The sequence below is a fragment of the Micromesistius poutassou genome, assembly GCF_964030765.1.
Source record: "Micromesistius poutassou genome assembly, chromosome: 12".
Classification (NCBI taxonomy): Eukaryota; Metazoa; Chordata; class Actinopteri; order Gadiformes; family Gadidae; genus Micromesistius; species Micromesistius poutassou.
This window is the reverse complement of record NC_140282.1, coordinates 11,692,411-11,703,954: the sequence shown is the minus strand read 5'-3', so window position 1 is coordinate 11,703,954 and position 11,544 is coordinate 11,692,411.

The following is an 11,544-nucleotide window of genomic DNA, read 5'->3' as shown; positions in this document are numbered from 1 at the left end:
CTGTGATCTCATTGGACAGGCGGTGGTTCTATTCAGTTGTAATTCCGTCTGGTATAAAAGTGTGAGTGACAGCGGTGCACTGGAGGGAGTTGGGACTGCCAAGAGCAAGCTAAGGTACAAAGAGGCTGCTACGGCCCCAAACGGAGGAATCCAGGCTTTAGCTTCTAGCAGGGTACTACATCTGCACTAATCCCTTCGAGCACTGAGATGCACTGTCAGAAGAATATCAATTCTGGCTGAGGGCTTGGGCAACTTAGATTTCATTCTGTAATGTAACATGTGTTTGAAAGCATTCACTTCGGGACTCGGGCTGGCTACCTATATGCTAGGGTTGTGTGTTAAGCTCTCATCTTTATGTGTGTTCTTTTTAAATAGGGTCAGCATTCAAAGCAATGTTCATCTAAAACCTGCTAGTAATTATACATTTACAGAAGTGTAGTTTATGAAACATAGCATTGGTATCAAGGCTAAAGTAAAGCAAGAAAGATTAAATCTTTTAATAATTGGTGTGTCTCCTTGACCATTTGCTTTTCAGTAGCTTCGCGGGTATGAAAAGATGATTAAACTACTTGAAAATCTGATGCATGGAGCATTTTCTTACTAGATCCAGATCCTGCCAATTCAAATAAAAGTAAATGATTTCCAGATTAAAGATTTAAAAGCCTCACAATTTATCTATTACTCTAGTTATCCATAAAAACATCATATTATATCATATATTACATAATATACTGATGCCTAACTATGGTACTGTTGGACATATAGCATAGCATAAGGAGTACGCACTATAACACCACCATGATAAGTGTGTTAACACTGTTTGCCTCACCTGCTATCAGCAATATCTACTGAAGCAATTATCCACCACCATCAAAATAACAGATGATTCCTCTGCAAGGCTAGGGCTCCGTACAGAGAAAAGCAACAGAGAAAAGACCCATCCGTGGCCTGTTCCCCAGGATTGGGAGAAAAAGGTGGGTGGAAATGAGTTCAACATCCCTTACTTCATTGATCTTACTTACTGGTGGATTTTAGCACAGCCCACCCACACATAAATCAAACACAAAACCAGTACCCTGCATGGAGAAAAAGCGACACGTGCACATCCACATTATTGACCAGTTATTGACCAGCTGTACCCAATTGGACAACTCTATCCGAATGAATTACTGGCCTCAATTTCCAAAAGAAAAGCGCATCGCTGAGCTGAAGGATCTGATATTTTGATGGCACATTGTTCGGCATGAATCCTGGCACATTGCTCTCTTTCCGAATGGAATGGGCAGCAGTCGATCAAAAGTTAAGGCTTGATGAAACATATTGATTTTCCCTAAAGCTCTGTACTCTAATTACCGGCCTCACAAATCAATTCAATACATGTGTGTGTGCGTGTGTGTGCACATGCAATTGTGTTGTATGTGAGGACGTGCATAATTGCATATCACGCAAAACCATGTGAAAATTGGCATTTTTCAATGATTTGTTTGCCTGTGATATCAACATGCTCATCTAATCATGCCATCAACCACTACCAGACGTTCTACGAGGCTTGTGTGATAGGAGGACAGGATTGGACATTACAACTATTGGCAAACGTCAGGCAATTGATTCTTGACAACACCGGCAACATCCTGTGATGTGGAATTAAGTAATTTCCGGAAGCTAATTCCTGTTATCAACATTGAACGTTGTTCAGTGGACTTCAATGCCCCTGCTGCCTACGGTAAAGGATCAGGGCAGACCGTTTGAGCAGCTCCTTAACATCAGACTCCACACAGAGTCCAGATAAAGGCAGCCACATTCACAATGAGCCGTTCTCCAAATGCACTGCATGGCCCTCCGTATATCAAAGAAAATTGGTAACCTTTTTGGCCAGAGAGTATAATTATGATTATATTTAAATATTATTATGACTACTATTCTTTTTATTATTATTATTATTCGAGGGAGAGTAACTGTTACCCCATTCCCTCATCATTTGCTGAAAACGTGTTACAAACACGGACCACAGCAAGCAAGCAAGAGGCCTTAATCGACACTTCTATGGGCCACTCCATTTTCTAAGTCACACACTCCTTACTGATGCGGCAATCTGCTTAATTACAAACCAATCGTAATACTTTAAAGTAATACTGTAGCCTAAGGAAGTGTAAACTCATCATACTTGAAGTGAAGCCAATTCCCCTCCACACCACGTGTGCTTGTTGTGTGAGGATGGCAGTCTGTGGCGCTTAATTTAAGGTCCCTGACAGCCAGGTTTTAATGGCACATCTCTATGGGTTCTCATATGTCTCTGCACTCCCTAAAGCCCCTGGGACCATGGAAGAACCCCAACCAAAATGAACAAATCCGATATGCTTTCAGAACTCCTCAAATCCCTGTATAAACCACACATCCTATAATGCTTTAATATTTTTGTTAGATGTTTAAGGCGCACTGTGGACTGTGTCCTATACTAAAAAGCGATCTTTTCCTTTGACCAAACTTTAAGTACAAAAATAATATCCCTGCGGTGCAGCAAACTGAATAAGAGATAAAAACAATATGGATACAAGGGAAAGATTCCACATAATGTACCAACATTAGAGGCCAGTTGATAAAATCATAGTACAGAATATATACAAGATATAAAATATGCATAATTCAGGCGACTGTGGATTGACTATTTTAATATCGGAGTATGCAATAAAAAAAAAAAAATACAAGAAAACAAAAAAACTTTATATCCCGTGTGAGGAAAAGGCCTCAACGTAACCATTTGACACGTCAACTGAATAAAAGATCAAAGACCCGTCTAGAGGATTATATTGTATATTCAAATGCTCAGTCATTTACATTTTGTAACAAACACATGTTGGGAATCCTCACAGGGGATATAGAGAGACGTCGGTTTCAACATGTTAGGAAGAGTTCTAAACACGTGGACGGCGGCGGCCCGACAACATCGCCAGCACGGTGCTGGATGAATCACGGACAAATTGACTCCTTTGATATGCGATATCAAAAGGACAGCTGACAAAATAGCACCGGGCGTGTAAAGGAATTCTATCAGATTCAGAATCAGCTATTTAGCATTTGGAATCCCTTTGACGCACGCAGTGATGTGCTCTCGTACGGACGGACTTAAAAGGCTGTGCCGGCATCAAAGATGAGCCGGGAAACAAAGAACTGTACGGCACGGAGCGGGGAGGAGCAGATCCTCTGTGTGTAGTAGTGTGGAGGGGGGGGAAGGTCTGCTCTGTGGAGACATGGTGGAGGAAGATGATTGGCCAGAGAGGGATAAAGACACAGCCGAGTGTCAAGTGAAAGAGTGCATGAGGGTGTTCTTTACTCATTTTAATTGAATAAAAAAAAAAAGTATAATTGTTCCGCGTTGATGAAAGCACGGTAATGGTACAGTCATTGTGTGTGTGTGTGTGTGTGTGTGTGTGTGTCTGCTTGGAGGGGGAGGTAGCTCAGTCCTCCTACCCAACCTAATTTAACCCGGCTCCCCTGGTCCCCATTATTAATCTGCCATGGACTCTTTATCTTGTGGATACACACGCACACATGCAGGCATGCACACACACACACACACACACACACACACACCCTAACACACACACCCCCACACCCCCACACACACACCCACACACATCCCCCCCCCCCCACACACACACACACACCCTAACACACATACACACACACACCCCCACACACACACCCCTCCCGCCCCCAATGCACACACACCCACACACACACCCACACACATCCCCGACACACACACACACACACACACACACACACACACACACACACGTACGCACACACAGACACACACACACACGCACACACGCACACACACACTTTCTTCTTGCAAGTGGTGTATTTTCATCCTGTTAATCCTTCTATCACATTGTCCATCACCCTGACTCATAACTCCACTTACATATCTTATTACCCCAACGCACACACGCAACAACACACGCACAAAGGCACACACACACACACACACACACACACACACACACACACACACAATGTGCAATCAAACACAAATGCAATCAAACATATACTGTACAAACCTGAGGTATAGCAATAGGAGCTAAAGCGTGTATATAGCTGTACAGGTACAACTTTCTCATTGGATTTACCTCAAACATAAAAAAGGCTGAACTGAGCAATTCTGAAATAAGAGAGAAATGCAAAAAGAAGAACAGCAATACCAATCCGTGAACTGATTCAGCGTGAGAGAAGAGGAGAGAAGGATCGAGGTGAAGGGGTGAAGAGGCTTGAGCCTAGTCGCTCTCTCCCTCCCTCCCTCAATATCACCCTCCCCCTCCCTCCCCCCCGCTGTCCCCCGCTAACCTCTCTCACTCGCTCCCTCTCTCCCCCCCCCCCGCCGCTCTCTCTCCCTCCCTCAATATCACCCTCTGTCTCTCCTTCCCTCCCCCATCTCTCTCCTGCTCTCCCTTGCTCTCTCTCTCCCTCCCTCCCTCTCTTCCTCCCTGCCACTCTCCCTTGCTCCCTTTCTCTCTCCCTCACCATCCCTCTTTCTCTCCCTCCCTCCCCCATCTCTCTCTCCCTCACCCTCGCTCTCTCTCTCTCCCTCCCTCCCTCCCTCCCTCATGTCCCTCTTTCTCTCCCTCCCTCCCCCATCTCTCTCTCACTCGCCCTCTCTCTCTCCCTCTCCCTCCCTCCCTCCCTCCCTCCCTCACGTCCCTCTTTCTCTCCCTCTCTGTAATTCTCATAAACACGCTCAACCCGCCCCCAGGCAAGCAGTGAGCGTCAGTCTGTCTGCTCGTAACTATCTGTCACAGATAACGTAGGAATAAACACAGCCACACACACGTGCGCACGCACACACACACACACACCCTCACACACGCAAACACGTACAAATGCACAAACAAATACGCACAGACAGACATGCCTGATTACATGCAGACGCAGGCAGACGCGCGCGCACACACACACACACACACACACACACACACACACACACACACACACACACACAGGCCCGCACTCAGGACAGTGCACTGTCTCCCGTCAGACCCATATCAGATAATGGGATGTCTACAAATACATGCATAAGGAAATCACAGACACATACTCTCTCGGAGTATTACAATTGTCAGGCCCCAGCACAGTCCCTCTCAAATGTCAATATTCCAATACATTCAGATCGGGGATTGTGATACTAATTCAAAACTATTGATTGAAACAGTGTGCGTGAGTATGTGACTGGCCTTTGTATTTATTTTCAGTCCTACCTTGCTGTTTGAAAAGACCATTAATAGATCACACTTCTTTTTTAAGAAGAACTAGCAGCTGCGTTACATCTCATTAGCCTATTGCTTAAGCTGTACAAATAACACATTAGCTACATTGCAAGGCCTCGGTAGAAGTTCAACAGCAACGCGTTGTTCAATACCGCAGCCAATCGTGCAGCGGGAACACAATGTTAGCTCGATCTGTTAGCCTAGAAACCAGACAACTGGACATCGATTGGTTTACTCATGCGAACCATTGTCTTTGGGTTGTGACAGCTTTACACACTCTTTATAGCTATTCACGATAAGCTCTGACGACTTGCTCTGTCTCTCGTGTGTAACTTCCAGACGCTCTGCTTTTTTACCCAGAGTGCATCGCTGCAAACCCCGACAATGGAATGCGCCAGAACATCCTAGATTGCCATCAACTCCAGCGCTTTAATTGGACAGTAAAACACGCAGCAAATTAGTTTCTGAAAACACAGCGCCGTGTTTACGAGGCTGGAAGCCGAACGACCCTGGTTGTTTATAGGGTTTCACGCCGACCTGATACCAACTGATCCCCGCTGTAACGTTGATATACGACGCGGTGGAGGCAGCGCGACAGCCATCACTCGCTCTCCAGGCGAGGCTGTGGAATACATTCGCGGAGACGGGGATCACAACGGCGCACGTCCGCTCACCATCTCTCTCCCGCGCGCATGTACAGACAGGCACGAACGCAGCCTCATTACATTATCTGGTAACCGTATTGTAATAAACAATTATATCTTGGAACCAGACTTCATGTGCAAGCACTGCACCGTCTCCTCTCTCTCTCTCTCTCTCTCTCTCTCTCTCTCTCTCTCTCTCTCTCTCTCTCTCTCTCTCGACGCCCTGCCTCTCACCTCACGTTCAGAGCGCTCAGAGATGTTACAGCCAACCGTAGTCACTGTCTCGTTTGGGCTTGTCGGCCCAATTTTTGCTTTGCTAGCAGGCAATGTACCGTGACTGACGTTTATGCAGGGCGGTGGAGGTTGCACTTTTTCTGCTTGAATTGTGCTACTTATGTCTCTAGGAACAGGTCAAGGAGAGCAGATGCCACCCATTTACCAATAAATACCGTCCGCCACTGGGATTGGTGGTCGGCGAACCGCGAGGCATAAAGCATTTGCATAAAGTTGTAAAGTGTCGAGCGGCTGGAACTAAAGCTGGGAGATTCAAACATAATTTATAGTCGCCGTCCGGTGAACTGAGCCGAGCCGGCGCACACCAGAAATGACGTAAGCCCGGCCCTCTCGCACAGTTCATACGGTGCTTGGTCACCCGTAGCATATGAAGAGCGATTTCGTCATTCGTGGTTTGGTTCAAACGCCGATTTCACCGCATGGACCTTTTACGCGCGGGGCCGTGATGAATTCCTCTGCGGTTCACACTGGCTCTCTCTGTTCATGCATGGCGACTATAAATTAGGACTAGTCTCCTGCTGCGGCTCTAACCCTCTTTTGCAGTGCGTCGCTGGAAGCCCTCTGGAGACAAATGAGAGCTGCTAGCCGAGTGGAGCTCCTGAGCGGTGATTAAGTCGCCGGATCCGAGCTCAACGTATTAGCAAAACACCACCTAAATCCAAAACTCTGATTGAATGGTTGATTGGTTGCTCCCACTCACTACCTTGTTGATGGTGGTGCTGCAAATTGGATGCCAGGTTAGTGATCGCTGCTTGTGTCGTTAAAGAAAGACAAAGTTGTGTCGTCGGTGAGGAAACAGGCTTTTCGCTGCCTTTGTGTCCATCTATAATGCGCGCAAACACAGATAGAGAGCTCTGTGCACACAGTGGGTGTTGCAGCAATTTCGTGGCGCTGCCAGTGTGTGACGGAAAGGATTTCCATAGACGTTCACGGCCTTATCTCTCCCTGCGCTAGATACAGAGCAGGGGGTGGTCTGTGGCGTGGCACAACTGGGGAGACTAAAAGAGAGACAGTAAGCTTGGAACGGAGGAGAGATGATGACGAGTGAGGGTGAAGTACAGATTATATGAGTCCCACTATGAAGCCTTTCTAGAAGGATCTTGGAACCTGGATTAGTGATCATGGTAATAGTCAGCATTTGGTATAGCAATAAATATAGTCTGAAATACTAAATATGGATGACGGAATGGGTGCATTCATCATTATCGTTGCTCAGATTTTTTAATTGCTTCAAAAATCAATAAAGTATATTATAACGTTGGGTTAATACTAGCATGGTATGTCATACTAGTAACGATTTTAGCTCAACATAATACAATTTCTCTGTCTTCTACACAAACAACTATGTCTATTGTAATGACCCCCCTCCCAAACAGACACACACACACACACACCCTAACAACCTTGAGCTGTGCCTGCAATGTTGCCTGTTGGTCTTAAAGGAGCTTAAATCATTAGGCTAGCGAGAGGTGTTTTTAGTAATTGCCTGAGCAAGGCAGGATGCTTGTTTGTATATGTCTTTGCCAGCGCCTCAATTTGGTGTCTGTGTGTGCAGGCGCGTGGGTTTGTGTGTGAGTGCGTGCATGTGTGTGTGCGTGTGTGTGTGCGTGTGTGGGTGATGTAATTGGGCTTGTGAACAGCATAAGTTGAACAAAGGGAAACTAAGGTAGACTTGCCTCCCAGTGTTTCCATAACAACACTCCCATGGATTCACATCAAAGACAAACAGTTGCCTGTGTGTGTGTGTGTGTGTGTGTGTGTGTGTGTGTGTGTGTGTGTGTGTGTGTGTGTGACACTGGTATGCCTTAGTGATGATATCATCTTTTACGAGACCAAGAATAAACCCTGAGATAAAAGCTTAGATGAGATCAAAGAAAGGACATCTCCTTTCCTCTCTCTCTCCCTATCTCTCTTTCTCTGTGTCCACCTCTCTCTCTCTCTATCTATCTCTCACGCTGTCTCTCTCTCTCTGTCTACATCTCTCGCTGTGTCTCTCCCTCTGTATAAGTCTCTCTCTCTCTCTACCCATCTCTCTTTCTCTCTATCTCTCTATCTTTCTCTCTATCTCTCTCTGCCCCCACAGACGCATAAATATGCAGAGTCATCACACTGATACAAGACTAACTGGAAAATGATTTGAACTAATTCGGGTTACCTGCAGAGTCAATATAAGAGAATCAGAGACGATATCTTGATCACAGGATGTTGAAAGTTAAATCGTGCAGGTCGGATTTCCGGTTACTCCAACTTCTTGTTTCGCTAAATTCTTTACAAGTTACATGATATGAGCTCACAGTGGTGATCAATTGTATTATCATAGTTAAACAAGCAATCTCTACCTCACTCGATTTAAAAGCACTCTGTTGGCTCAGAAGAGCTTTTAAAGGATGTTCATATTGCCAAAGCAGGTTAAAAATAATGTCTCTAAAAGCAAATACTCATGAACATGAATATTTGGTCGACATGTAAAGTCTTACACTTTTGTGTCTCCTATGCAACTGTTCTGGGCTCCTTGGACAATCAATACGACTAAAGACCAATCTCACACATCCATAGTGTGTGGCCATTCATGATCTGTGCCTGTCTTAAATGTCTGACACTTGTATCACACGGGATCAATAGGAAATCAAATTGGAATAAACCATGAGCGTGGAATAAATGATGAAGGTGGAATATACCATTATTGGCCACTCAAGAGGGATAGTCAGACTATTCATCTATGAACTGCACCATCGAGACAGATGGACAGGTGCAAAACACACACACACACACACACACACACATAACGTTAGGTCATAGACAGCCTCTCTCTTTCTCTCACACACACACACACACACACACACACACACACACACACACACACACACACTTCGCGGCTTCTTCGCTGCCTGCCCACTGACAGAACCAGACTGGCTGGGTGACTGTGATCACACGAGCCATGCTGCAGGAAGCAGGTTGCAACAACAACACAGACCGACTGGAAGGCTGTGACCAACGGCCCATGCACTGCGCCCGTGCATGGGCCACTGGTTCTCTGCACACTCTGGCTGGCTCGTGCACATGCACGTTTGCAGTGCGCACGGTGCACGCAACATACGCGGACGGAGTCGGAAGTGTGGGATGCAAATAAGGGGCCGATATGCCAGCTAATTGATAGGACAGTATTTTAAAAGGCGAAAAGATACTACTGGACAACCCACTCACAGGGTGGTGCTGTGCTTACGGAGATCGTGGATATTATGAGTCTGCAAGGTCCTGGGCTTGTTCCAAAATATCCAAGGTCTACCTTGAACAAGATGCCCAACGTGCTCCTTGGTGAACCGGGTAGGAAACCACTGGAATTTCATTGGACACAAGCCATCTGCTAAATGACTTGGTAGTAAATACAGTAGTTACATATACTGTAAACGTTATGAGTCACTGCCAAGATAATGGCCGTTAAGGCTAGTAGCCACATGATTTATTTCCGTATTTATTATTTCCTTATTATATAACAATATGATTATAATTGTAAGGATCTCGTTGTAAATTGCGGAACACCCCATGAAAGGTGGCAGTTCAAAAGAGAATGATACTAAGTATTAATCGACAGACCACTTGGCAATTCATTGTATTGGGCCAATTGTTTTTCGGGCTTTCTACGAAAGACGTATGCAAGCATTTAACCTTCACCCAGCACTCCAAGGACTTTCACCCTTTGATTGCGTTCCACCGGCTCAGCTTACACAAGGATCCATTTGTCTGTTATACATGATACTATATGCACTCCACAGAAAATGAGCTCAAACCTTGTTAACTAAGGAGTGATTCCATTCAATGCATTCTAAGTATGAAAGGGAAGAAAAATAATTCTGCAGTTTTCTTTGCCTTCAAGCTTTCATTTCATAGCTTCGTCGTGAACCTCTGGATGATTGGAGAAAATATAATTTCTATAATCCCAAAACTATATACATTAACTGTATACGAGCACTGCATTAGCAAAGCCAATTGTCTGAGGAAATAAAGGATAAAACTTGGATGATCAGGGCAATACCAAGGCACTGATTTCCTCGGCTGAGAGTTTCAACTGTCGCGCCATAAGAATTGAAACCGGCAACCTTTTTAGAAAATAACGCCTTTAACTGAGCAGAAAAACTGTACTCGGTTGAACTGGTGTCTTTGACTGAATGAATGGCCATAAATAATAAAGCGACACCTTTCAACACAACTTTATACTATATTTAACGACGAGCTTTGACATTATGAAAGCCTCTGATTAACGAGTTTTAACAGATTTACTGGTTCCAATTACCTTACCATTTTTTTTTATGAGATAATGGAATCAGTTATCACACGGTGTAAGGAAAAAAAAAAATATATATAGATTCATATGTATATATAGGGAGTGTGATAAAGGTGCTTACGTCATGATAACAAGCAGGAATAACTGTCAGAGAGAGGAGACAACAGGGCCCACACTCAGATGCTATCCATCACCATCAGGAAGGAGAGAGCGAGAGTCCCCATGAGTAACCTGCCACAGCCAGACCATTTAGACCGGAACGCAAGCGCTCACACACACACACACACACGCACGCGTACACATGCACACACACGCACACGCACGCACACACACGCACACACACGCACACGCACGCACACACACACACACACACACACACACACACACACACACACACACACACACACACACACACCCATTCCCCCAATAGGGTCACCATCGCAGCTCGATCCAAACCCATCCATCAGATCCTTGACAGCAACCCCATTAACATGCGCACACACACACACACATACGCACACCCACAAAGACACACACACACACACAACTATATATAGTTGAGTTTTTAACAGCAGTAGACCGAAGAAGCAGAAATAGGTAATATAGCCCATATTGAATTCCAGTACACTTTAAAATGCAGTGTAATTTCATTGTTCTGCAGGTAACAAATAAAAAACTGAATTTCTCCCCCTGCAAACTGAGCAGTCCAAGGAAAAGTAAAAACATACAAGATAAAGGCAGAAGTGTCTCTTCTCTCCATCCTGTTAGACTAGAATTACTGCAACCCTGAAGGAGAGGGAGAAAGAGAGAGAGAGGAGAGAGAGAGAGAGAGAGAGATAGAGAGAGAGAGAGAGATAGAGAGAGAGAGAGAGAGAGAGAGAGAGAGAGAGAGAGAGAGAGAGAGAGAGAGAGAGAGAGAGAGAGAGAGAGAGAGGGGGGAGAGAGACTATGACTAGACCACCATGCACTCTGTCATTTACAGATGTGGAATGTGGCAGTCAACCCTGAGCACTAATTACAGTCTCTCTCTCTCTCTCTCTCTCTCTCTCTCTCTCTCTCT